The following is a 23,776-nucleotide window of genomic DNA, read 5'->3' as shown; positions in this document are numbered from 1 at the left end:
TCTAAGTAACTCATACACAAACTTTGCAACTTTCGTTTGGAACTGCTATTGCAGATGTGTGTTTAAGGATCATTAGCATAGGCTAAGGAGCTATTGTAAAGAAATCCCTCCTAAAAGGTAGCGGTGTAAGTAACAACCAAGTTTACTTCTCTCTCAAAATCAAAGACGACTGATGCTCCAGGTCTGTGGGCTCTACTCCAGTCATTCAGAGACCCTTAGTTTCTACATAAGGCTTATGTGGGTGCTTTCTAGCCAGTGGGAAAAGAGAAGAATGGAAATCTAGGTTCAGAGATTTCCTCTTAAGTAGCAAGTAGAAATTGCCCACACCACTTCTGCTCACATTCCACTGGCAAGAGCTCAGTCACATGGCCTCAATCAGCAATACGGAGGCTGGAAAATACAGTCTCAGCTACAACTTTACACACATGTTCTAAGGAAATTAAGGATCCTTTTCTACCCACAGCACAAAGAGGATCTTTGGGGTAGAGACAGAAATGGGGGAAACATTGCCCAAGTCCAAATCCCACTCAACTCTAAACATTGGCCTTGATAAGATGAAGCTTAGTCCTAGCCAAAATATTCTATCACATCTTTCGTGTTTCGGAGTTTTTCAAGTTTTCTGCATTGAGCATGTGTTAAAAGTTTTATTTTTTTTTTTTAAATTCAGCAAATATATACTGAGTTATCTACCTAAGAAATTCTACTAGACGCTGTGGACATCTATGTCTGATCTTACTGCACAAGAAAGGAAGAATGGATTCTGGTAAGTAACTAGTAATTGCCACTACATGTGTATTTTCATATTTTGCTGTCAATTTCTAGTGCATCATTAAATAGAGTTATAAGTTTTAAGTATTCTACCACTTCATAATTTCTACTTTAATGTGAAGAGGGTAATTTATAGTTAAGGAACTGAACTATTATTCTATTTAATTATTATACTATTTATGATGCAAATATTTTGCTTTTGACAAAAAGAAAAAAGTTCACTAATATTCTCCTCTATTTAACATTAATATCAAAACTACATATTTGGTAAAAATAAAGGTTAATACTTTGGTGTGGGAATTGACTGGGAGGAATCATGAAGAGGATTCCGGGGTGCTGTTAATGCTCTATTTCTTCACCCAGGTGTGGGGTGCACAAGTGTGTTCCTTCATGAAAATTCATGAAATTTTACACTTAGCATTTAGGTATTTTTCTGTAGATTATATTTCAACAAAAAATTTTATTTTTAATCCCTAAATTAAAAATATATTGTCTTAGTCATCTAGGGCTGCTACAACAGGAATACCACAAGTGGATGGCTTTAACAAAGAGAAATTTATTTCTTCACAGTAAAGCAGGCTAAAAGTCCAAATTTAGGGCATCAGCTCCAGGGGAAAGCCTTCTCTGTCGGCCTTCTCATCAATGTTCCCCCAGACTAGGAGTTTCTCTGCGCAGGGACCCGGTCCAAAGGACACACTCTGCTCCCGGTACTGCTTTCTTGGTGGGATGAGGTCCCTCTCTCTCTCTGCCGAGGTCCCTCTCTCTCTCTGCCGGCTTCTCCCTTTTATATCTCAAGAGACTGCCTCAGGACACAATCCAGTCTTGTAGATTGAGTCCTGCCTTACTAACACAACTGCCGCCCATCCTCCCTCATTAACATCATACAGGCAGGATTTACAAATTACTGGAAAATCACACAATACCGGGAATTATGGCCCAGCCAAACTGATACATACACTTTTGGGGGGACATAATTCAATCCATGACATACATATTTCAGTTTTCAACGAGTAAAATCAATAATATGCAGCTTCAAGAAACACATCCATACTTAAATCAGTCCCCAAGACGATTTTATTGTTTTATGTTTTATTTTAAAATAATTTAAGTCTCAAAAGAAACTGTAAAAATAAGACAGAGTTCCCATGTACAATTCACCCAACTTTGCCCAATGATAACATCTTACATAACCATAACAGATTTTCAAAACCAGGAAACTAACATTAATATAAAACTATAAACTACAGAACTTACTCTAACCTCACCAAGCCTTTTTTTCCAACATGCATTCTTAAAAATTACTGTGATAGAAAATCTACTTTTTAACCAGAAAGAAAAAGGTTATCATTGATAACTAGAGAATTTTGCATAACAAAATGCATGGTTATACTTAAGAGAAAAGTTAACTAGATTCTTAAGTGAAAGGAATGAGGGCTGGTAATCTCCACAGCAAGTTCTTTTTATAACGGCTTAACAAAAATCTCTAACTACAGGCTTTCTATTATAGTTTTTACTATACAACATGACAAGTTACAAATTTTAAAATATTTAAATAAATAAAATTAAACACCTATATCAAGAACCAGTTATGGAGTATACACTAATTGTTAACATTAAAAATTCTCCTACAGATATCTTGTCTAATACTTTCAAAGGTAATTATCTTTTATTTCATACAGATGACATAATAAAATCGTAGAAATTTTAAGATGAAAAGATCCTTAAATATATCTAGCGAAATGCTCTTATTTAGATTGATTTAGGAAATTAATATTAGAATCATTCATTCCCTCTCCTTGAGCATACAGAATGTGACCCAGCTGGAGCTGGGCTCACAAGGACTCACAAGGACACATTAGCTGGGCCCTGTGGTGTAAAGACAATAGCTAAGGTAATCTTGGAAAATATCTTTTAGGGAAACTTTCACATAAAGCTGATCAAACACAACACAGAAGACTTTCCACCCTTATCTTTTTCTATTAGCATTCAGTGCATAGAAATTCGTTGGACCGATGAAGACCCTCCTGACTCTCCTTACTGAAACCGGTACCAATGATTGTTAAGAAACACAATTCAAAATGTAGGATCACAGTTTCTAGCCAATCTGAAAAGGCTAAGCTTTCAATGATTTTGCCCATTTGTAATGTTAATATATACTGATGGCTCTGTAACTGTTCTTTGGACGCCAGCAGACATGGCTGTGGCAGCTGCTTGTCTGTTTTCCCATTCTTGCCTATTCTGTAATATTCTTTGGACTCAGGCAGACATGGCTCTAGCAGCATGTTTATCTGTTTTCCCATTTTTGTCTGTTCTGTGATATTTCCTTGGACTCGGGCAGACATGCCTCTGGCAGAGAATGGTTGTCCATTTCCCACTTCTGCCCTTTTGAATACATGCCGAATAAAACTTTCTTTTTGCTTTACTCAACTTTGTAATGTTCTTCCCCTACAACAACATACGAGAAATCTGAGACTCAGAGATCGTATACAGCATGATTAAGGTGATACATCAAGTCTGTGGCAGACTTGCACAAAACACAAGTCTCCAACTTCAAAAACAAGGGCACTTTTTACCATACCAGCTTATTTGTACATCTTAAAATCAGAACACTGAGAGATCACTACTAATGTGACCTGTCTAAAATATACTACAACGACTTTAAAAACAAAAACCTGTCTCCTACTACTTAGTCAATACATATAAAAGGTCAGTTATGAATTTCATTACTTAACAAAATGATTGCTTGACATAAAAAAAAAAAAAAAGCTAATAAAAACGAAAACAATACCATTTCCAAGACTAGGTTTCTGTTACTGGAGATGCCAATCAATTTAGTATATCCTGCATATTATCTATTCAACTTATTTGATTAAAAAAAAAATACAATTTTGATCAAGAGGGTATTTTTAAAGGAAAGACCAAATGAAAGAAACAGAAGTTACTATCTGTATCTCTCTCTCATGCATGCACGTGTATGCACATGCACACACACACAAATATATGTAAACTAAATAATTTATTATATTCATTTAAAAAAAAAGTTGCTTAGCAAGGTTTTTAAACTAGCCTTTTCAATGTTCCAGATTGGTACTTTCAGGGTCAATACAGTAGACACCAAAAGAGAAATCACTGAAACCCTGAACCTGGATTATACCAGTGTATCATGCTTTAAGTAAATTTCATGTGAAAATCCACTTACTAAATGAATGTAATTTCCTAACTTTTTTAAAAAAAAAAAAAACTTCATTTTTTCATAAAGGTTTAATTATAGAACTTCTTTAAATAATGAGTTCTCTGGAAATAATGATTTTATTCAAAATAAATTAGTTCATCTATTCCATGTTGTGTTCCTGCTGGGAATCTACAAACACAATCTACATGTAAGTAGCAATTTAGAAAAGTGGATTTACTACACAAAATCATGAGACAAAAACTACTTTAACAAATGTTACTTTTATTTATAGGAAGCCTCAGAACAAAGATTTTTGTTTCTCCACCATTGACAGATGTATGCCTTTGTGAAATTATAAATTGAAGCATTGAAGCTTCTTCATCTGTAATAATAGAATAATATTATACCACTTTACCTAAAAATTTGACCCAGTGACTTAGGATCACTTCAGCTCAGCACTAGGAATTAACGTCCCAGTTTGCTTTCAGTAAGCACTCTTAACTAGAAATGCCCTCTTCACCAAGCTCCCTCCCTTTTACTCCCTCTTCTCTTCAGACTGAGTGACCTTTTAAAACACAAATCAGATTTCTTCAAAATCCTGTTTTTCCTACTTCTGACAGTAACTGTCTGAACCACTGAGTCACCAAACAGTAATGAGGGGAAGTTCCTCTTTATGGAAGCATTTCAGCTAATAAATGAAGGAATAATAAATTCAGATTATCACCTAATGAATTAAAGTGTCTGAACACTGAGCTTCAACAAGCTGGTAACATCACGAAACGAGACAGTAGGACATCACATGCCTTCAGATGGTAGGACACATCACCTACAAGTAGTCTTGCAAACAGGGGGAGGGGGCTGAGGGAGGTGGAGGAAAAAAATCAAATCTGACTCCAATCATGCCTATAGATCAGTGTTTAGCCTTTTTTTCATTATCATCCCCTTAGAGTCTTTTTACACATTTATTTTTCATAATCATACCCTTCTGTTTATGTACTGTAGCCCCCTTGGAGAGCCACAAACCATTTTAATATCAAATATAACAGATCCCATTTCAACAATCACAAAATTGCAGAGAGAGACGGAGGTGGTATCTACAGATTAAAAGGGTCTTAAGAGACATTAAACAAACATTGTGCAGACCATATCAGAAATCTGATTCAAATAAACAGTAATTTTCTAAAATTTTAAGACATTTAGGAAACAAAAATCTGAACACCGACTAGATATTTGATGCAAACAATTAATCCTTTTTTGGATAATGGTTCTATGTTATGTATTAAAACGAGTATCTTTTTAGAGACACACACCAAAATGTTTATAGATTAAATTACATGATGTCTGGGATTTGTTTCACAATAATATGAAAGGTAAGACAGATAGACAGGGATATAGACAAAAGACTGGGTAAGAGCTGACAACTTCTGAAGCTGGGTGATGGGAATGGAAAAGGCTGCATAGGCCCGGCTCACTACCATCTACCCCCCATTGCTAACCGCCACATTGTCTCATGACCTTGTTTTTCCCTCCATTTCCAGTCTCTACAAAAGGTTTAAGACTAACGGATGTTCCTTCTTGGAAGGTGGAAAACAAGTGATAATGATCTAAGAATGACAATCCGAACAAAGCACCCATCTTGGGACAAGAAAACCAGGATGTCACCAGATAACCCCCAAGGAGGAACTAACACAAACTTCTAAGACCCATAATCCTGTCCCTAGGAAAGCCTTCAGCCGATCTCCAGTGGGGGAGACGGGTTTTTTGGAGGAATCTATTCCCCTCTGTCTCCTATATATCGATACATAATAAAACTCTTGCTGCTCACCTCACCCTTGTCTCAGAACTGGCTATTGTGGCAGGCAGTTCTAATCCGTGTTATTGCAGTACCAGGGACAGAAGGGTTCATTATACTTATTTTATCTAAATTCTATATGGTTAAAATTTTTCCATAACAATCAGTGTTTTAAAATTTTGTTTAGTCCTTTTTAATGGCTTTCTATTGTTCATTCTGAGCACTTTATCTTGAGATGTAATTATATATTTACTAATTATTTCTTTAGATCCTGCTTCTACTCTTCCAGGACAGTTAATGTTCACCATTGTATCACTTGTACCTAGCATAGTGCCTGGAACTTAATAAGTGCTTAATATTTATCGAAAGCATGGAGGGAGGCAAAAAAGGAGGGAAGTTATAGCCTATTTTTTCAATCATGCTCAAACTCACTTGTCCATTAAGTTTAACAACTACAGTGGTAGTGGTGGTAATAAAGTGATTAGCACCAGTCTACTACGGCTTGTCACCAATTCATACAACAAACATCTCCCCATCTGAGATTAGTAAATGTATTGGCTAGGATGCCTTTAAAACCACCAGCTGCCTTCGAGCCAACTCCAACTTATGGCACCCCATGTGTGTCAGAGTAGAACCGTGCTCCGTAATGTTTTCAATATTTTTCAGAAGTAGATCACCAGGCCTTTCTTCCAAGGCACCTCTGGGTTTACAGACCCTCCAACATTTCATTTTTAGCAGCCAAGCGTGCTAACAGTTTGCACCACCCAGGGTGCCTTTATCAGTCCCTAAATATTAAGATGTCCTTTGGAGCTACTAAAACACGAGAAGATTTCTGTTACTCTTTCAGTAAATAGGCTTCAACCTCTTTCCACCCTCAATGCATACAAACCTACATAACATATATCATGTAAAGGACTTCAAGACATGAGTGACAAACTTACGACCTGAATTAGACTCATGCGTTTTCCCTTCAACCTGCAGAGCTGCGTTCACTTTCCACTCATCATCACTGGCAGTTGCCTTCATTCTAAGAATAGCTACTGCCACAGCTTCAAACCTTTATCCCTTTAACCACCGCCACTCTTCCCTTTGTGTTTTTCCTTTTAGCATCTTGTCACTTATACATCCCTGATTTTGCACCAGCTTGCCATTTAGAAACACTACCAGTTAAACTAATCCATCCTTTCCTGCGATCAGCTAATGAACTAATCAGAGAATGTCCAGGAAAATCTTTTTATAACATTGACAGTTTTTGACGTTGCAGACAACACAGAAGCTACTACTTCTCGACAAGGGAAGCTTTCTGTCTGATTAACTTTAGCTGTTCTTTTAATTATTTCAAGCCATCAAGGTCTACTTAATGGTTGGAAGAGGTAAAATGATTCAGTTCAGTCATTTAGCAAGCTCTTACGAATGTGTAATCCAAATATCAAACTACTGAATTTTTACTACAAAATTAGCAATCCAATACTATCTTTATTGCCAACTTTTAACAATGTGCAATATTTAAGAAAACTATAAATTTTTAAATATAAAGTTTCCTTGGGGCACAGTCCCTTTCCTTATGGAGTTACATTCAAAAACACAGAGCTGGGGTGGAGTTTAGGATATAAAAGTACACAGAAAAATAAAAAGGAAAAAAATTAAGGAAATTAATTAATGTCAGAGAAACCAAAAATTGTGCAGGAAAGGAAAAATAATAACAATTTTAATGACTTTGTTGTGAATAAAATATATAGAATAAAAATATAACACTGAATCCTGTTCAAAACCAAAATTATAACTGTACTAAAAGACTGGGATATAGGAAACAGGAAGGTACATGAAAAGATGGGAAGAGCGTTAAATCTTCATATTTCATTGCGGGAAGTAAACAGATAACAGTTGAAATTGAAAATCAACAAACAGTAATGAACATGCTATTTGGAGACATGGCAGTAAATAGCAAAATAATCAACTAGACAAGTTAAAGAAGTTCCTTCTACCTTTGGGCAGAAGAATATGAAAGAAAGAAGGCAGGGGACTGATTTTTTTTTCCCTAAAAAACCTCACAGAACTATTTGAGAAAGATGTGGCAGTCTGTTTCTGTAAAGATTTACGCAAGTCTTGGAAACCCTATGGGGCAAGTTCTACTGTACTGTAGGGTCGTTATGAGTTGGAATTGACTCGACGACAGTGGATTTGGTCAGTTTATAGTTCTACATTATTAACACAAACAGTTCCATGACTTTCACAAGCATTTGTTCACAGAGTTTTAATCACAATATGCAAACATTTTAATCCCGATTTTGTGGTATTATTTTTGGTTACTTGCTTGGAATTAATGCCCAGGTATGGGATTGCTTGGGGAAAGACTACAAAAATTTTAACACTTTTCAGGTCTTGTTACACACTTCCAAATTGGTTTCTAAGGAAATTAAGCAGAGTTATACTGCCACCAGCAATATGATCACAGCACTCTGGTTGCACCCTTATTAGCACTTGGTATTATTAATTTTGAAATAAAAATAAGATTTTTAAAATTCATACATTTTGTCTTATTCGTAGTGTCTCAATATTTTTATCAAACCATCTGAGCTTTTGTAACATTACTCAATCATATTTTCTGCAAAAAAAAAAAAAAAAAAAAACTTCAATTCTGTTGAGCGCCTTTTTTATTAAGACCTTTCCTCTCTCGTGTACAGGTATTTTCATGTACATTCAATGAAACCTATTAATTTTTTGCAATTTCTTCTATGATTTCTAAAATATATATAGTAATACATAATATACTACAAATGTTATATATAACTTTGTTATAACTATATCCTATCTTATAGTTATATATATTTTTCTAATATTCTTTTACTGATCTATTTATTTTATAACATAATAATTACAAATATGTATTATACTATTTATCTTGATAAGGAATATTAATCAATCCTTCCATAGCCCGTCTTCTTCAAGAGGCTATTTTTATTTTCCTCTGTGTAATACAGTGCAAAGTACACTTCTTTACATATAAGCAGAAGTAAAAATTGACCTTCAGTAGAAGCACACTGAGAGGTAATACACCAAAACATCTGCTCACAGGCCTGTAAGCATGCAATTATGAATTACTTTCCGAGGGGAGGGAGGTATAAAAATAAAGCAAATATATAAACTTCTGCTCTGAAGGAGGTATGAGGAAGACACAACCAGCTTCTAAATTACAGAAGGTAAACTCTGACAGAAGCTATGTCAGAGGTAGTAGAAACAGTGTGATAAACTAAGTGGTAGCTAACAGTTGAAGGCCCAGGGCTTCACAGTCCTTTTCCAACTCCAAGTACAATAAAAGGATTCCTAGTTCCTAAAAGTCGTTATTAACAACACTACTTCTGGTCCTATTAAAGTGTATAATGTTATTAACAAGATAAGGATACTTTCTACACTTTGATTCACCTTTCTAATCCCTAGAAACCCTTTCTGAATGAGACGGGTGTCCCCCAAGCTACAGAGTACATATTAAGGGGAAAACCATGCCTGCTAGAGATGTTAATACAGGACAAATACTGATACTTCCCTCTCTCTCAGCAGTAAAATATCTACAAAATAATTTGTTAATTATAAAATCATCTACCACTAACTTGTAGATTCTGAAAATAATTTAAACAATAGTTAAACAAGATTTTAGATTTTATCCTCATATTTGCACAAACTTATAACCACCACTGCCCTACTGTAAACTATCTTTAAACATGAAAACTCTAACATTAAAAATCTACTAATTATCCAACCCTCACATTTGGCAGCCAAAAGAACCCTTATGTTCTGATAGCAGAAGAGAAATACAGAATCCGACACTACATTATTTATGATCTGATATGAAAATAAATTGTGTTGTTTTAGGATGCCTGAACCTAAGTGTGGTCTCCTAAGTATGGTCTCCTAAGCAGTCAGTTTGGAAATAATTTCAATGCTATTGTTGTTTAAAACTCTATTATTATTGCTATTGTTACTTAAAACGTTTCAGTTGTAAATTGTCTTCATATCTACAGGACATACTTTTGAATATTCCCTGATTGTGGTAAATTTTTACTTTTGAGGATATATTTGGTTATTTTAAACCCAAAGGCATAGCGTGGCCTACACAGAAAACTTATGGATAAAAACAGTAAAAAGGAAAAAAAAAAAAGTTTGGAGTATTGACAACTGGTATAATTTGAAATCTTAAAATTTACATAAATGACTACAGAAAACCTTATGGTTATTAAAGGTTCTTGAGACTTTCTATTTTTCAATTTTTGACAAAAGTCAGCTTAAAATAAACTTGAATAAAAAGAAAGTTTACCATGGGCATTTAACGTTTCGAACTTTATGTTCAGTATAGTTGAGGAGATACAAAGTCATAAAGTCATAAGCAGATTTTCATATAATTATTTTCATGAAAAGCTCAGATTAAATAAAATTGCTGTTATTCCTTTACAAAGCTAACTTCAAAGATACAACTTTAACATACACCCCTTCTCCCATTGTGAAAAATCCCACATACTCTTCTGTAAGGTAACTTGGAGCTATACTATTTTATCTCCATCCAAAACTCCTCCCCATTGGAAAACTGGGGCTAAAAGCGATCAAAGTTAACCAGTTCAAAAAGACTATGCCCATCTTATTAGCAACACTAATCAACTGGAGGAAATTCCATGGTGGATCAGATTTATAGCACCAAGGAATCTAATTTTAAATGGTGTTTTGTTTTAGGAAAAAAGAAGGTGAAGTTCAAAAAGTATTCAAGGGGAACCAAACACTAGCGGGCAGCATCAAACTGTTGAGGCTTAGAATGGGCAGTTTTGTGGCTTGTAAACTTTTGCGCTAGTTAGTATATTTTTAATGAGAATTACACTTACAATGAAGCAAATTTTATAAGGTCATATAACTTGTTATAAAGGGAAAAAACCCCTAGCTTTCTGCTCTGATTGCTTACACTTCTTTTCCATTTCCTACTGTGTACCTTCTTCTGCATCATATGAATATCAGTTTAAAATGCACTAGTGACACTGTCCCTTTGATATAAAACAAAACTCAAGGCATTTCCATTTTTGGGAGAGATATTCTACAGATAAATTCTGACATTTTTATCCAGGATATTTCCTTGGGGTAAGGTTACATTTAAGTTTTGTTTCACTCAACATTTAGAAATTTGATTAAACAGTTACAAAATCTTTGACAACCAAGCTTTGCACACTCCTTGAATAATGTGTCCTGAGTGACAAAAAGCTGTGAAGCAAGCACCCCCCCACCCCGCCATCCCAAGGAAGTTAGTCTGGCAGGGAAAACAAGATGTGCATATGTAATCACAAGTTAGAAAATGTCTGTAGATATCATATATGAGTAACAGAGCAATGAGAATAACTGCATCCCCTCAAAGGCCCAATCCCTATTGCCAACCAGTCGATTCCCACCCATGATGTGTAATAGAGACCATTAAACCTCACTCTGGGATTAATAAGTAATAAGCATCAGGGGAAAAGAAGAAAGTAGTCCTTCAACCACTAATAAAAGAATTGAAACATTTGTATGTAAAGGTAAAACGAATTAAGTACCTGGTGGCGCAGCAGCTCTGATGGCACAGTGGCTAAGCGTGCAGCTAATAACCAAAAGATTGGCAGTTTGAATCCACTAGCTGCTCCTTGAAAACTCTATGGGGGCAGTTCTACTCTGTCCTATTGGGTCACCATGAATTGGAATCAAGTTGATGGCAACAGGTTTGGTTTTTCCTGTTTAGTGCTTTTGTGTAGTATCTCATTTAATGGCCACAATAAATCTATGAGGTAGGTTTAGTATCTCAGTTTCACAAAAAAACTAAGATAAAGCAACTTGCTCAAGGCAACCAAACTTGTAAATAGTGGATCAAGGTTTTGAACCTCAAGTGTCATTCCAAAGCCCTAAATTCTTCTACTAGGTAGTAGGAATAGAATATCAACAAGGTAAATTCTCTTTAATTAAAAGCAAATGATTATCCCAGCTGTTGAATAATTTTCCCTGCTATAATATCTATATATCTTGTTTATAGATCTTATAAATCAATTATTAAACAAAACTTGCGTTCTAAACTAAAGGCCTCTTAAAAAATACTTCAGATGCTCAAAAAAGGGGAAGCACGCCTGCTTTTAGCCATCTGTATGTGGAATATAAATTGGTAACAGGCAGAACCAGTATAGGTTATAATGCAATGTATTACTGATATAATCTTATGAGAAAGGCCTTTTTATTACTACTTCTTTTAAAGTAGCACCAGTCATTCTTGCACAGGGGTTTTTAACTAGGGGTCTGTGGACAGAATTCAGGAGGTTCATGAATTTGGACAGGGGGAACAATACCTTTAACTTCTGAAATGTTGTAATTCTTTCAGTTATGAATAGAGCAAAATCACAGTAACACATAGTACCTGATACTTTATGGAAATCAAAGCTATTTTATCAAATTGTAATTGTTTTAGCTACCTTTAAAGATCATTTATATTCACTACTTTAAGATGAGTCATTAGCCCTGCCACTGTTGTTGTGTGCAGTCGACTCCTGGCGACCCCATGTGACAGAGAACTGTCCCCATAGATTTTCCTGGGCTGTAATCTTTATAGATCACTGTCTTTTCTCCCTCGAAGCCACAGGTGGGTTCCAACTGCCCACTGCTGGGTTAGCAGCCCATGGCTAGACCATCGCACCACCAGGGCTCCTAGATCTGCCACTACTCTTTTTTTTTTTTTGGTGGGGGCAGGGGTGTGGGGAGGTCCACAAAGTTTACTCTGATAAACTATAAAACTGATATGAAAGTATCAAATGGGAGTACCATTATTGCTTCTGGCTCTTGATTTACAAGTAGATTAACTAGTCTATGAGTTTTATTTATATTATACTGCCAAATTTGTTTCTATTAATTATTCTCTGATAGAGCAAAATCTTTGAAAGTATCAATAAAAGTCTATAGGCTGTGAGCATTCTCAGATGACCTGTTAGGTGAAGCTAAGAATGTCCTCCCCAAATTGTGTAACTGCCACTACTCTTATAGCAATGCTTTACTAAAGAAGCATGGCCATTACATCACAATAAATACTTGATGTTTTTGATGATTGTGTATCAATATAATTGGTTTCCACTGTAATCCTGTGTATTCTATACAGGGCTTCATACCTGTTGGTTCCAGTTAAACCTCTGCTGAGAACTTGCATTTCCACCCCAGATGTACTCAATCAGAATCTACATTTTTAACAACATCCCCAGGTGATTCTCATGTATAATAAACTTTGAGAACCACTGCTCTAATAGTGGTTCTCAGATTTGGTCCCTAACCAGCAGCATTAGCATGACCTGAGAACTTATTAGAAATGCAAACTCTCAGCAGGGCTTGGAACCAGAACCAATGGTTCCAAGCCTGAATTTTATAGGCTTAAAATCATCATCTGAGGTTTACCTCACACAGGGAACCCTGTTGGTGCAATGGTTAAGAGCTCAGGCTGCTAACCAAGAAGTTGGCAGCTCAAATCCAGCCACTCCTTGGAAACCCTATGGGGCAGTTCTACTCTGTCCTATAGAGTCGCTATGAGTTGGAATCGACTCGACAGTAACGGTTTTTTTTTTTTTTTTTTTTTAAATCTCACAAAGAAGTTAAAAACCCCTGCTAGCACATATCACGGTTTTGTTTTCTTCCTAGCGCTATCTCTGCCATTATGCACTCATTGTTTCTCCCTCCACCGGAAAATTCAGGGCAAGAGATAGAGGTTGTCTGGCACGGATACCGAAGGCCTAGAACAAGTGCCTGGCTCATAGCAAAATAATTAAATACTTGAATAGAAAGTGCAAATATAAAACAGAATACACGAGTATTCAGTTAGGCTTTCAACTGCATTGCTACAATTAACCAATTTCTAAATCTCTAGCTTTTCCAATATATTACTTGCTTGTTCTTAATTATGTAGAACTCAGATACACATCCAAAAAAAAAAAAAAAAGTAAACCAGTCACATGCTAGTTTTACTTCATCAAGAAGGAGAGATTAAGTCATTTCCAAGGCAAAACTGGAGCACTGAACAGTGACAATGGCATAGATCAAAGTTAAAAAAAAAAAAAGCTTTTTTTAAAAAAACTTATGTGGTTTATGTCACTCTTTATTATTTAAATCAGGTACTTGGCTGAATGGCCCTTCCAACCGAGGGCTGCTGGTCCTGCTGTGTTATTTCTTCCTCCTGTCCAGCTCGTTTTAAAACAGCCCGTGTGGATAGGCTCCCACGTGAGGAGGTCTTTACAGAAGCCACAGGAAGCCCTTCGACGTCACGTCGCCCGCGCTCTGGCAAGGCTCCCTTCTTAGATGAGGCGCTCGGGGGTACCAAGGAAGAGGAGGAGCAAGGAGTTCAGCGCACTAACTACACAGGGGAAGGGGGGCGCAAAGGTTCCCCCATGCCTTCCCTCGGCGGCGCCCTTGCACCGCTCTCCACTAAGGCGCTTTCAGGAACAAAGCCGCGGTGGCTGGGCCACCTCCGGGCCCACCCAGCCTCCCCCCACCGACCCTGCCCCACCCAAACTCTCAGCTCCGGGGACCCAAGAGGCTCAAATATTAACTCCCCCGCTGCGGTTTTTCGTTTTATCAGGCAGAAATAAGTCCCCACGAGCCCTCCCGCAGTAGGAGCAGCGGCGCGGCCGTCCGTTAGCCCGCTGAGCCTTAACAGTGGCGCCAAGGGTTAGTCTCGGGGTCCCCTCACCCGGACCGGAAGAGAGGAAGGAGAGAGAGAACCGGAGGTAATTAGTAGCCGCCTCCCAAAGCCCCCAAAGCCCCTATTGCGGATCCTCCCATCATGGGGCCAGAAGGTCCCTGCCTCCGCTGGCGAGGCCACCGTCGGCCCCCAGCCACACGCGCTCAGCCCCCTAACCGCCGCCACCCACCCAGCGGAGACACCCCCACCCCCGGCGCGGCCCGCGCGGCTCCCCGAGCCTAGGCAGGAGGCCGAGCCGGGCGCAGGGTCCCGCACGCGGGACAGAAAGGTCCCGGCCACCGAACCCACGGGCCCGCAGCAGCGCAGATCGCACACGAGGAGCCGCGGCGCCCCACGCGCCGTTCACTGCGCGCTCTGCTCCGGCTCGCCCTCGCCGCCGCCGACTGCAGCAGCTACGGGAACCCCAGCAGCCGGGGCCCCGGCTCCCCAGTTCTTTTTTACCCTCTACCCCCCCGCCATCCCGGGACTCGCAGTCTCCGCCGCGCCTGGGGCCGGTTCTGGGGGAGGGAATGTAAACAAATCGGGGTTTTATAGTTACCTCACACTCGAGTGCCGTGTGCATCTCCTCTCCGCTCGGTACCAAACCCCGGCTGCACCAAATCATGTATTCAACAAAGCCGGCTGCGCTAACTGCGTCGTGGAGGCTCGCGCATCAGACACCGCTCTACGCTAACTGCGTATAAGGAGCACTGAGGACCCTGCGCAGCCGCACCCCGGTCGCCTACGGGTGCTACGCTATAGACGTACACGCACCACCCAGCCATTCACTCCAGATAACGCCGGTTGCGTAGCGGAACTGCACAGCTCGCGGATTCCACATGGATAGTCAGAGCAATTGGAAATTCGGGGGTACGCAAACTGCGGAGCTCCCAGGCTCCGCGCTGGTTTTGCTACAAGAAAGGGACGCCACCGGGGAGTTGGTGGGGGCTTCTAACGCATGCGTGGAGCGCCCTTTACCACTCGCTGTTCTCCTAGCTTTGCACGTTGGTTGCTGAGGCCTTGGGCAGGCGGTTGAGTAATGGGAGCTCTAAGCGAAAACGTTTTAACTAAAAGGTTTCTGATTGATAAATTGGAATGTCTAGCTATACACGAGTTAAACATCTATTTTCAACTAATCTCTCTCTCTCTATTAAAGTAACCTTTTCAGTCTCTTAGGGCAAATAGGAACTAACATTTATTTAGCGCTAAGTGCGAGGTGTTTTTGCATAGGTTTTTCCCATCATTTATTATAAAAACTTATTTCCTGCAGGTCATCCAAGTCTAAAAGGAAAAGTTAAATCCAAAGAGCATGTCAAACACTCAGAGTGATTCCCGAGGCTTTTGCCAACTTTCCAAGGTCTTACACCACTTTGTACTCCTTAATTCATAAATTTCTTAACACGACCTTCCGATCAAGCCAAGCAATTCCATGGACTCCTGCCTACCTCGTGCTCATTCTTGTTCCCATTCCTTTGCTTACACCATACTTGCCTTCTGAGTTGTCTCCTCCCCTTTTCTTAAGCAACCCATAACCCACATTTTCTTAAAAGGTAGCTCTGAACACCTCCCCTTTGCCTCGTTACTCTGCTTGTTAGCACTTACTTAGTCTCCATGTTGAGGCTTATTTGTACTCTGTCTGATGTGTCCCTGTGTTCTGTGTTTAACCAGAATCCGCTTAACACTGAGAGTGAATTCTGGAGGTGCCTGATTGGTGCCTAGCAGAGTGTATAACCATGATCAATAATAATATCAAGGTTTACCAAGTGTCAGGTAGTTCTAAGTGCTTTACACATTTATTAACTTAATCCCTATAACACAATGAGGTAGGTACTATCCTCCTGCCCCAGGAAACTGAGACACAAAAGTTAAGTAACTTGACTAACACCACAGAGCAGGTAGGGAGGGGAGCTGGGATCCAAATTTAGCCAGTCTGGCTACAAAGTCCTGCTATTACACTTTGATGAAGAAAGGTTGTTTTCTTACTGTTTTGTATCTCTACAAAGGAAATAAATTAAGTGCTTAATAAATGCCTACTGACTGCCAGGACACTAAGCTTCTTATATCCCTTTTTTCTTGTTTGATAAAGCCAACTCATCAACCTCACTTCTGTTGGTTTCCACAGTTTCTGTTAGACAAAGGGAGTCCTGAGGTGTGAAGGAAAGAATGCACGTCTAAGTCCTAGCTTCAAGTCTCAGCATTGCCAGTAACTGTGGGAGGCAATGACCATGGTCCTCAGATTCAGGGATAAATTAAGGGAACTGATCTAAATGTATTCTGAGATTCATTCCAGAACTGAAGTCATTAGAGTTTATAAAACCATTATAGTATATCCTTTGGGTCCAAAGTATAAAAAACATCCAAATTACCCTGATATTTTAAGGCTCCTAATTAACTTATTGAACACATTATTATCAGCACCCTTAAAATATACATAATATGGGGGTTAACAACTGGCTAAGAAGGAGATCTGTAGGACCCAACTCTTAGCAGTGACTCCCATTCTGATTGGTTGCTGCCTATGCTTTACTAATTATTACATATTTTGGATATCATCCCTGCATAACATGTGGTAAGCTACTTAAAATAGAGACCACGTCTCATCACTTTATAGGCTCACCCAACCATTCATATACATTCAAGTACATATGCACAGCTTAGGGCAAGGTTTAGAGCAAAATGACTAGGTAGGACAAATGATTGAGCTGCAAACTAGTATATCATTTTCCTATTGGGAAAAGGAATCTCAGAAAATGACTTACAGGCTTATTCAGAATCACCCACTGAGTTAAACAACGGATGGTGCATAAAAATATCACTCTAATGTATTAATTTTGTTTTATTTTACTAGTTTTACAGACAAATATGTTTTAGGGAAAGGAATTTGCCAATATGCTAAAATCATAAAATTTTCTGAAAGGGTAAGTTTTCTTTTTCCCAGCCACATCATCTGATTCATGAGGAAGCTCGTCTGAACTATAAAAACCAGAATAGATAATGCACATACTTGGAGGGAGGGAGCACTGACTTATGTGTAGATTGTTTAGTTTTCATTTGTTTTGCTTATTCATACTGCTTCAGTCACAAATTAGTTTCACATATCTAATATTATAAGCATGACCAGTCTCCCCTATGAGACATAATATAATAAATCCAGTGGGCTTTTGGTCCCTCAGAGGAAAACAACCAGCTACAATAAATAGAGGAAATAAGAACCATTGCTTCATATCTCAATCTTTTGCTGTGATTAAAGAGAAGTCCATGTCATAAACCTGGTGGAGTCCCTGGGTGGTACAATTGGTTAAAGAGCTTACCTGCTACCTGAAGGTTGGAGGGAGGTTGGCGTCCACCCAGAAGTACCTCAAAAGAAAGGCCTGGGGATCTAGTTCCGAAAAATCAGCCATTGAAAACCCTATGGAGCAATAGTTTAGCTTAACTAGTAAAAAATGTCCGATTAGGCTCTTTTAAGAACTATCTACATGGGATCAAATTGAGAACAGCAACTTGAAAGATTGGATAGGAACCTTAGGGGGCAGTGAGTTTATGCTAATGGAGGAGGAACAACTCAGAGAAGGAGGGTGAGAATGGTTGCTTTGATTACAATGTAAATGTAAAAACTGTTCAATTTGTGCGTATTATACTGTGTATATTCTCAACAACAACAACAAAATAAATAAAATTAAAAAGAAAAGTATGGAACACAGTTCTGCTCTGACACATGGGGTCGCTATGAATCAGAAGCAAGTCAGGGCAGCTGGTGATGCTGGTAGAGGTGAAAATAGCCACCATCTACAACAAAGTTAAGAATCTTTAGTGAAATCTTTTCTAAGAAATCACGTCTTTCAAACTCAGTTGTTCTTTCCATAAATCAAGATTAGTAATAATCAACGATTAAATAAACAATAGCAACAACAGACAACCTCCTTAACTTCATCTTCAGCTTAAACTTTGATTTTTACATAGCAAAGGAAGTTTGGTTCATATGAAACCATGGCAAGGTTGCACCTAGAGAGGCCATGAGTGAAGAGTACAAGGGGTTAAAAAAAAAAACCTAAAATACCCAGAATGATTAAATTGGAGCCCTGGTGGTGCGGTGGTTAAGACTTGCCTGCTAGTCTTGGAAACCCTCTGGGGCAGTTCTATTCTATCCTGTAGGGTAGCTGTGAGTCCGAATTGACTAAATGACAAAGGTTTGGTTTTTTGGTTTTGACAAGGGGTGGAGGGTACTAAGTACCAGGAATGGGTGTTACAGAACTGGGAAAGGAAAGGCTCAGTTAATACTTTGGTAAAGGTCAAAACCTAGGCCTCAAAATTAACAACTGCTTGTTCACTTTTGGAGACTGGGACTGAGGTCCCAGTTCTGTATCTGAAGCCAGAGAAACTCGAAAGGTACATCCTATTGCTGTCCTTTGAAGCCTGTGGCACTGTTTAACATCTAACATGGCTGGCCTAAAGTCAAGATGGTGAAGTAGGACCTGTGGGGGGCAGTCCTTTTCTGATCTCTTCAGAAATTATGGTTCTGCTATCTCATTTTCTACAGAATCTAAAGAGTTGCCATTCCTAAAATTAAGATAAATGGACCTTAAGACCTTTGGTGAAGATCTCATTCAAGGAGTATGACCAACCATACACTCTTTTTACAAACAATCCTACCCCCCTTTCTAAAGAGCAGGACTTGTGCATCTGAGAAGGCCATCCTCTTCCACGGAGCCTACCACTTTAAGGAGGGTGCACAAAGGCAGGGAGAGATGAGCTAATTCAATTATGGTGAGAAACAAATTTGACTAAGGTGCCAGTCAAGTGAGATCATTCTGATATGCTAAACTTATGCAATAAAATTGGGTCTCAGGCTATCTGCACAGACAAAAATAGATTGGAGAAATGAAACGCTACAATTCAAGCCACTTCCCACTGAAAGGAGAAAACTTAACTTCTGTATTATTTGCTTAGATGATCCTAACAGACTAATTCTCAGCAGCCAGCTCCCTTAGTTTAAAGCCAGGACAATACAAACAAAAGGCCTTTAGCATTAGACATCTCTGCTGGCAAACCAAAGGAACCAAACTCACTACCGTCAAATGGATTCCAACTCATAGCAACCCTATAGGACAGAGTAGAACTGCCCCATAGGATTTCCAAGGCCGTAAATCGTTACAGAAGCAGGCTGCCACATGTTTCTCCCGAGGAGCAGATGGTGAGTTCCAACCATTAGTTAACAGCCAAGTGCTTAAACCACTGTGCCACCAGGGCTCCTTTTGCTATGGCAAGTCCTTTATAAAATAAGAGTGAGACTTGGCCCAGCAGAAAGAGGAAGATGTACTCAGAAGAATGAACAAAAGCAAGAAGCTCAGATAGAACTAGCAGCCTAACAGGCATACCACACATTTGTCTACATACTGGTACTGGGAAGGCTTCTCAACCCCAGACTTACTCTACTGTGCTCACCAATCCCTGGGATTCCACATTTAGAACTGTGTTCCTATGGCTTGAAACCAAAGGGACTTTGACCACCCAGGGATGTTACTACCATTTTATTACTTATTTATACTGCTGTGGGAGCATATTTTTCTAGACCTTTTCTGAAGACGAAGTTTTAAGAAAGGAGAAAATAATGAATACCTAGGTTCCTAAAGGGTAGTGTGATATAAAGGGACAGACGGAAAACTGCAGACAAATTGCCAAGGTGTCAATTTTGCTTCCAGCTAGACTTGTTCACTAACAGAATACTAAGATGAAGGAAAACAGTAGGCTTGTATAGGCAGCTACTTGTATCAACCATGGAGACCTAGATACCGACAGGCAGCCATTTTGGAACTTCTGGAACACGGGCATAGCAGAAAGCAACTGTTCAAAACTTAGTTCCTAGTCTAAAAGAATTTTTTAAAAAGTAGCATAAATATCCACATGAATAGTGCAAATTTGAAAAGTATTTGTGGATGGTTACACTTCAACTTCAGGAAAATTGCCAAGTAGAAATGAATCAGCACTAAGTTACCATGTAGATATTAAAAAAAAGTTTCATTTGTTTAACTGGTTGAAATTCATAAAGCTTTTCTTAAAACTCCTCTTAAATGTCATCACATGAGAGCAAATTTCAACTCTTGCCAAGGGCTTCCAAGGTAATTAATGAGGAGACTCATTTCACGAGTGACATTTATAAAACAATCAAGTGCATCTTTTAACATCAAGACACACTTGGCTTATCTTAACAAATATTGCTTACCTTTATAAAAAACATGACAGCAAGAATGCAGCAAAATTCTAAATACTAGGGAAGGTAATAAACGAATAGTCAAAACAAGGGTGTGGAGATTTCTGATTCTTTTTCTATTGTACATTTTCTAAGTAAACTTAAATCACATTTTATTTTATAATAGAATAAGACACATTTCCATTCTTTGTAGAATCCTATAAGTAAACTCCACTTTCCAGCACACATCCTTAGAGAAGTTTTAGAAACTTGCAAGGAACATTTCTGGCAGTCCCCAATAGTTAGTGACCAACTGTGCTTGGCTTTCTTTCTTCGCCGTAGATGATCTCACCTACAGCCTCAAACAATTTCACCACACTCAAGTTTCAGTCCAATTACAATGACAGTTGCTTCTCTAAGCATTTATGTTTGTCTTTCTTCCTACCCTAAATACATAAAACTGGATGGTTTAAAATGGCTGTTTCTAAGTAATACTAACAGTTACAGTGGTTACTGTGTGCCAAGAGCCATTTTAAATGCCTTAAATATGTTAACTAGTTTAATTCATGCAGCAGCCCTGGGAGGTGGGTATTATTATCCCCATTGTATGGATAAGAAAACTGAGGTAGTCATATAGTATGTGGCAGAGCCAAAATCACAGAGGCTGTGCTCTTAACCTTTACATTACACTTCTTAATTCAAGACTGTGCAGGTCCCAATTTTTGTGAGGTTATCTACACTACCTTCTGAGCAAAAGGTGGTAATTAAAGAAAAAATCAGGAGAACCTAAACTGGTGGCTCACCAGTGTGTAAATGCTGCAGGTCGATAGAAAATTTAAATGTAATTTAAATGGAATAAAAGAGCAATAAAAAGTACCAAAATACCTGTATTGTGAATTTGCTCTTTTTTGCTTTTATTCCCCAGCTTCTTAAGCTAGAATGTTACCAAGCCTATCTGTTGAACCCCCCACCCCCCAGTGGTGATTTGATGTGGTTGTTCAAGTATTTATTTATACTAGTGAAGTTATATTTAAAATTAGGCAGAATCAGACGTGTGTTAATGACATCAGTCACAGTAATATAAATATGACTTACTAATTTGCTATCAATAGAGAATCGGTCAGTTGCAGAATATATCCCAGAAAACTTAGAGTGAAATTAATTTAGGGTACTAAAGGGACATTTCATCCTTAAGTTTATACAAATCTATATCCTCTATAGTTGTACCCTAGAAACAGCCTTGAAAAGAGACAAGTAAGCACTTTGTGCTCCTCTTGTGTGTAAGCCACTTTGTTAAGTAGCTGGGATACAACGGTGGGTGAACAAAGTGTGATTATTGTTCTTAAATAGCTTACAGGCCAGTGGGGGAGGTAATTAAAGAGCAATTGCAGTGTAGAGTGACAAGCGCTTATTTTGGAGATAGGTATGGGTTGCTATGGCAGCAAAGGCCAAAAACTGGTGATTTCCTCAGCCTTCCAAAAGGAAGTGACAACTAAAGTCTGACCTGCAGGATGAGAAGGAGAGAGCTAGGTAAAGAACATAGGGAACAGCAGTTCAAGCAGAGGAATTAAATGAATGAAAGCATGATTTTCAGTTCTGGGAACTAAAAATAGCCCAAACCGACTTGAACACAGACTGGTTTTTTGTGTTTTTGGTATGGGGGATTATGAGAGATGGGACAGGACCAGTAAGCAAGGCCTTTGTATACCACATTAAGGCAGCAGAATGCTACCTTGAGGGCAATAAGGAGCCACTGAAGGATTTTAACCAGGCAAGTGTCAGGATCACAGGCAAGAAAGGAAGGAGATAATATAATTAGTGTGGTAGGCAGAATGGCCCTCCCAAAGATGTCCACATTCTAATCCCCGGACCTGTGAATATGTTAGATTACATGGCAAAGGGGAATTAAGATTGGAGATGGAATTAATGTTGATAATCGACTACCTTTAGATGAGGAGATTATCTTGGGTTATCTGAGTGAGTCCAGTATAATCACAAGGGTCCGTAAAAGTGGAAGAAAAAGGCATAAGAGGAGAATCAGAAGGAGATGTGGCTACAGAAGAGATGCATCATTGCTGGACAAAAAAAGACCAAAACCAAGGAACGTGGGTGGCCTCTAGAAGTTGGAAAGGAGAGGAAACGGATTCTCTCCTAGAGTCTCCAGTAAAGAAAACAGCCTTGTTGACACCGTGGTTTTAGCTCAATGAGACTCATGTCAGATCTCTGACCTACAGAACTGTAACTATAAATTTATACTGTTTTAAGCCATCAACTGGTAATTTGTTACACCAGCAATAGGAAGCTAAGTACAGTTAGGAAGCTGTATTTAACCCATGTAAGAAGTGATGGAAGATAAAGAGAAATTGGTAGATTTGAGAACTGCCAAAGAGATAGAATCAAATTTGTAGATATGAAGGTTATGAACATGAGGAATCAAGGACAAAGCAAGGTTTGTGAGCTTAGACAACTGAGCTAAAAGTAGTGGATAGTGATTGGTGGGTTGGGAGAGGCATGTTATTGTTGTTAGGTGCTGTTCAGTTGATTTCGACTCATAGAGACCCTGTATGATAGAGTAGAACCACCTCCATAGGGTTTCCTAGGCTGAAATCCTTATAGGAGCAGACCACCAGGTCTTTTTTCCCCCAGAGCCACTGGGTAGATATGAACCACCAACCTTTTGGTTAGCAGCCAAGTGCTTAACCATTGTGCAATCAGGTCTTCTTTGGGAGAGGCATAACATGTCTATTTGGGGATTGTTACAGATAGTGAAAGTTTTCAGACAAAGGGAGCCATGGGATACTCAGGTGTGGATTAGAGGGGCCTGAGATTCAGAGAGATCTGTACTGTAGATATCCATTTGGGGATTGTTCTATTTTAAAGTAATGATGAAAGCCATTGAAGTGGATGAACTTTCCTAAGGAGAGAGTCTAAGAAAAGGAACAGGGTTGCTACCTAAAGGGTAGGCAAAGGGAGGAGTCTACAAAGGGGACCGAGGAGGAAGGTAAAAGGCTGGAAAGAAACTAGAGAAAAGTCATGTCATAGAAGCCAAGGCAAGAGGGGGTGATAACAAGTGAGGGTGAATAATGTCAAATGCCAGCGAGAGGCTACATCAAATGAGGCCTGCAGAGTATCTGTTGGATATAGATTTAA

At 38.8% G+C, this 23,776-nt stretch overlaps 1 protein-coding gene across 3 annotated transcripts in view; it reads right to left on the bottom strand.

The window, feature by feature from the left end:
• The window catches only part of SLC39A10 (solute carrier family 39 member 10), a 106,230-nt gene that overhangs the window by 44,824 nt on the left and 37,630 nt on the right, over positions 1-23,776 (bottom strand). Inside the window, exon 1 of one of the 3 annotated variants that reach the window (XM_023732918.1) lies at positions 14,999-15,194. The exons of 1 other annotated variant lie outside the window; for it this stretch is intronic. The gene's annotated coding sequence lies outside the window, so the exon portion shown is untranslated. Of the gene's footprint in view, positions 1-14,998; positions 15,195-23,776 lie in introns of those variants that run through there. One more of the 3 variants, XM_023732921.1, reaches the window with a different exon arrangement.

The sequence above is a fragment of the Trichechus manatus genome, unplaced genomic scaffold (assembly GCF_000243295.1).
Source record: "Trichechus manatus latirostris isolate Lorelei unplaced genomic scaffold, TriManLat1.0 scaffold00056, whole genome shotgun sequence".
NCBI classification, from domain to species: Eukaryota; Metazoa; Chordata; class Mammalia; order Sirenia; family Trichechidae; genus Trichechus; species Trichechus manatus.
This window is presented reverse-complemented; position numbering and strand designations above follow the sequence as displayed.